Source organism: Bombus bifarius, unplaced genomic scaffold (genome assembly GCF_011952205.1).
Source record: "Bombus bifarius isolate JDL3187 unplaced genomic scaffold, Bbif_JDL3187 scf7180000010050_frag, whole genome shotgun sequence".
Lineage (NCBI taxonomy): Eukaryota > Metazoa > Arthropoda > Insecta > Hymenoptera > Apidae > Bombus > Bombus bifarius.
In genome coordinates this window covers 8,869-14,419 of record NW_022885488.1, presented here as the reverse complement: position 1 = coordinate 14,419, position 5,551 = coordinate 8,869, and the positions used below count along the sequence as shown (strand labels likewise).

Here is a 5,551-nt window from a genome sequence, read left to right as displayed (position 1 = left end):
GTATAAGTGTTAATTGAAAACTAACTTTATGTTTCAAAAAGTACTAGCAAAGTCGTTGAGTAACAAGCCACTGATGCTAACACAAATAGCATTGTCGTAATTAAATATTTCTAAATATTCATTTTTCATTTTGAACCTGTAGAAACAATTTATTATATATACTATTAGCTAAGTAATTGCATATTTAATTAAGTCGAAATATAAAACTTAGTTATTTTGATAATTTAGAAAATAAAAAACTGACAAACATTTCAATTTAATTTATGGTTGGAACAAAAGACAGTTATTTTTCATTAAATGAAATATTGCAATGCAGAGTACTTTCCAAAATACGCCGAGAGTATTCCTGATGGTGAAACGAGCGTTGCTTCATCGAACGCAGCTAAAGAAAACATCTATGTAGTTGGTGGTACGATGCCTGAAATAGAGGGCGATAAATTGTACAATACCTGTACTATTTGGGGTCCCGATGGAACTTTGATAGCAAAACACCGAAAGGTAAGTAATATATTCCTTTATGGCTTTGAATTTGAAAATATTGGGGTGAAGAAAGTGACTCTATCTAGGAATAATTGAGGAATATACATATGTACATACGTATACTATAACCAATTCTATAATTTACGGTTTATAAAATACGTTATGATACGGGAAACGCCCATTTTTGTTGTAATGTGTAATATAAATTTTTCACATATTTAAAATATTATTATATTTATTTTTTCTCCTTTTTAAACATCATTAAATGATAAGATTTTTTAATAAAAGAAAGTGATAAAAACGCTGTCAGTTATTAAATAAAAAATAATTAAAGTTTAGGAGTTGGTAACTTTGATATTAAATTACAAAAGTTGCAGCAATAGAATTAGCGACTACATTTTTATGTTATTAGGTACATCTATTCGACATCGACATTCCTAATAAGATTACTTTTCGAGAGAGTGATTCACTCAGTCCTGGTAACTCCCTAACGACGTTCGATGTGAAGGGCTGCAAAATAGGTATTGGCATTTGCTATGATATTAGATTCGAGGAAATGGCACGCATTTATCGGAACAAAGGTACAGTAACTTAATCGATCAATACTTAACTAGCAAAAAATTAAATATCTTTCTTAAATATATTCTATATAAAATTAATATAATCTGTAACTCAGTATAAAAAGAAGCTTAATTTAAAAAACCAGTATATTTGCTGAAAATGAAACAAATAAAAGAATTAAAAGCACAATAAGAGGACTGTCCTCGCATATTCAGAAATGATGGAATGTGAACCGTGCAACTACGAAGTTAATTGGTATTCGGTGGCTTCATATTTCCTGCTTCTATATGACCTGCTTCAATATGACCACTGGACCACTGCACTGGTCATTACTTCAGCGTTTCAGAGCGAATGATAATCAATTATACGTTGCCTGCACATCACCGGCTCGTGTTCCTTAAGCAAGTTACGTCGCATGGGGACATACACAGTTGACCAATCCCTGGGGAAAGATTCTTTACGATTTGGAAACTCAAGAGAATATGGCAGTCACCGATATCAAAAAAAAAAAAATTTCAACAAATAAATAAAAGAAAAAAAAGTCACCGATATCGGTAATTTACAGCTTAAAATTAAAAGCGAGAGATCCATGATGTAATTAATTTTTAGTCTCGTTAATTTATCGATTTAGCCATCTTCCTCTGTATTTGTTGAATTTATTAGTAAGCATTACTTATTACTTCGTATGTTTCTTTTTTCTATCAGATCTAAAAGTTGTTAAGGAAGTAAGGGCTCAGATACCTACATTTTCTCAGAGACGTACAGATTTGTACGACACTGTCTGTAAGAAGGAGTAACTCTACACTAAAACAGAAAATGTTTTTTTATAATATTTCTACTACGATATCCTTTTTCTGTGAATTATTACTAATTTCTTATCATTTGTACTACATGAATGACTCAATTAAGAAAACCAAAACGTTATAAATAATAATCTGTATATCTTGTGTATCAACATGTAATTGGATATTATAATAATATAGGAATGCTATAATAATATAGGATAATAATATAGGAGAATAATAATATAGAAAAAAATACATGCTTTTAAACACCTTTAATATCGATCACATAAATTGTTATAATTCACAATGATTACGCATACATAAAAGACCCCTTGATAGTAAAATTTACGATCAAAAGTCAATTACGTATCGTTTAACAACATTTAATTTATAACACCTTTTAAACATTTAGACAGATTAACACATAACACTTCTTATATATAAACATCAATTCGAAGTTATCAGCTTGGAGAAATTGGTCGATTAATACCTGTAGATTGTCTGTCTCGTTGAAAGACTTAAAGAGAGCAAAAACATGATAATGCCGCTAATATAATATTCCTTCTTTCTTGTATCTGTCTGCCTCTCAGGTCGTTTTACTAATTACAATAAGTAATTTCGACTTCTTTGCGCTCTCTTTTAACGCATTTGAGACCGAAAGAAATTCATATCAGTCAGTAGGCAAGGGTATAATATACATATTTTATATATAACTTATGTAGTAATGTATATATCATGTTAATTTCATATTTTTTTCAATATAGAATTATTATATATATATATATATATATATATATATATATATATATATATATAACTGTACATAATACATTATAGAATAACATAGTATATAATTTTATATTTTAAAAATATGAGGCATACTATTTAAGATTGTCATCGATTTAAAATCAAAGTATGAAAAGGATATCTTGGAGAGAGTAAAACACAGAATCATTCTAACTAAACATTCAGATCGTACCGACACCTAGGTATCGTCTTACAATTAAATCTCGGTCTCGAATGGATTAAAATGAAATACATACTTGCAGCTTCAACATCTTCAATATCGAGGAGATTCAAACTTTACAAATAAATGTAAATTGCGATGTAGAACAAAGCGATGTAAAAAGGGAAAAAGGAGGAAAGAAGGAACAGGGAAGCAAAGAGAAGAAACGAATTTTTCATTTTCTCGAAACTGGATCAAGTTTCAATGCGTTAAAAGAGAGCGCAAAGAAGTCGAAATTACTTATTGTAATTAGTAAAACGACCTGAGAGGCAGACAGATACAAGAAAGAAGGAATATTATATTAGCGGCATTTTTGTAGCCATTATATATGGTTTCGATCGCATAATTAATCAGTATCAATTTACCAGTCTTTAGCGGAAGGACAAAAAGAAGAGCAGACGGCACACAGACCGCAATCATGATCATTTTCAAGTAGAATCTCAAACTGCCGTACATCTTCGAAAACTTCGTTAGTCGTAAGGGATCAAAGGATTATGTCCGCGCTGCGGAAAATAGATGAGAAGCGGCTATTTCAACAACCACCGTGTAGGTACTGCACTAGCCAGAAGTATCTGCGACAGAAATCAGAATACACTCGTTTTTGCATGGTTGGATCAATTTCGCGTGGGACTAACGCGGGATAATTGCTCAACTCACGACTTTAACCAGCCCGCTTGATTCTCTGTAAATGCTTGAAATTGACGCTTGGATTCTTTCCAGATTAACTAGCTTTGCTCCTCCCTCCCTTTATCTATTTTCTTAGATCGACTTAGACTGCCACAACATATTATCTTTCTTCTTTTCTTTTCTTTTCTTTTCTTTCCTTTTGATCTTTTAAAGCCCTAAATCGCTGACTATTTTGTATACTATATATTTTGTACACTCAATTACTCTGTAAGTCATAAGTACATATGTTTTACAACGTTATTTGTCATATTTCAGTTAAACGCCAGAAAAGCCAGAAATATATTTTCAGCATGTTTTAACGCGCCCCTGGCAAAGATCTCAAAAACGAGTTGCGGCACAATTTAAAGCGACAAATAGCATCGCGTGTCTCGTTGTGGTAACACACGGTTCGCCAGCTTTTTAAAAGCGCTCTCCGTCTGCTTTTTCCTCTCTTCCCTGTCTCTTCGTTTTTCCTTAACAAGCGAAACCATTTTCGCGAGGACGAGAGTACGGAAATGACGTACTGGCAATTTTGTTTTGTGATAATACAAGCAGCTCGGTTTCAGTGAATTAAACTTGGCCCCAAGCTTCTACTTATCTACCTTCCTTTCCTTTATTTTCCCTTCTATATCGGTTTTGCGGTTTTCCACATTTCCATCACAATAAACCATGTTTTTTCTCGATTTTACATGTTAGCCAATGATTCACGGCAAAAGCGTCGACTGTAAAGATATTTGTAGTTGCAATAGCAACAAGTATGTTTTCTCAAATAGAAAATATTGGGAGCGTACACGCTGGCAAAACAATTCATGAATAGCTCGTCCTCTGCTTGTTATTTTTTTCGATACTGTTAGCAAACAAATTCATGAAACATACTGGTATAGCGTAAAATGAACATAAAAGTTTTGCGTACACTTGAGAGCTGAACTTTGGTTGTTATACGTATATTATACATATACGCACACAGTTATGTATATGTATATATATATATATAGAAAATTCCTTAGAACTTTGAGCTTAATAACATATTAAAATCATTAACATTAAGGAGGTGAACTTTACTTACCAATTACCAAAGTTTCTTCCGCCAAATAATACATAAAAATTGAAAAAGATAATGTAACTAGTTTTAACTTTTTTTGTGTTATAATTTGAATCACTCGATTTATCCGACTGAGGATGGTCGATCGCAATCTCAATTTATACGTATTCTCATCGCATGAAATAGATCACACGAGGGATTTTCAAAAGTCGATGGAATATTAATCGCGATTAATTATTTGTAGGTGTATTCTGTGCGGCTAAAGCAGTCACCTAATGAATTATTGAGTACCAGGAATGTTAGCGGTAAACAGGATTGCGGCTATGAATGATTCTCTAATGTCTATATTAGAGATGAATTTGATAATTTATCCTCATAATATGCAATCCGCTTTTAAGTGGAAATCATAATTAACAATTTCTGTTTGATTAAATATGAAGAGCAGATAAATCGATACGCTTAAATCAATATTAGAATTTCTTAACATTTTATCAAATATTTTAGCACTGTAAAAGCGTCGTAGTAGAGAAATATTAGGTTGTTCCAAAAGTTTCTTTCGTTTTATAAGAAAGTAATAGATGTACAACATTTTTCGTTTTATATTATTTTATTGAATTACGTGTGATCCACCTTTTTCCAATTTAATGTAAAATAATATAGAATAACATAAAACAAAATATGTTGTGCATCTGTCATTTCTTTATAAAACGAAAGAAACTTGGGACAACCTAATAGGAATTTACTTTTATTATCCATTATAAAAATGGATTGTTAATCCTCTAGGAGATACGAACAATATAATTGCAATTAATAAGGAATAAGCTAGCATAACTTAAACCAGCTTTTGCAGAAAGCTATTAGCTAAAGATGTTTATTAAACAATGACAACATGAATTTTCTTAAGTACCCCATTTGGTACTTAATCTACTTCGTAAGTACTGTGTGTCCTAGCCTTCAAAGGATGCAATTTTAACCAGAATGTTTCACATTACTTACCCGTATTATTTCCTT

At 31.6% G+C, this 5,551-nt stretch overlaps 1 long non-coding RNA gene across 2 annotated transcripts; it reads left to right on the top strand.

The window, feature by feature from the left end:
- Nucleotides 1-1,021: 1,021 nt before the first annotated feature.
- On the top strand, nt 1,022-5,008 carry LOC117216023. 2 transcript variants are annotated; one of them, XR_004489280.1, is made up of 2 exons: nt 1,022-1,061; nt 4,785-5,008. It is a non-coding gene; the product is annotated as an uncharacterized LOC117216023 (long non-coding RNA). The 2 variants fall into 2 exon arrangements; XR_004489281.1 differs by lacking the exon at nt 1,022-1,061 and adding an exon at nt 3,190-3,378.
- The last annotated feature ends 543 nt before the right edge of the window (nt 5,009-5,551 follow it).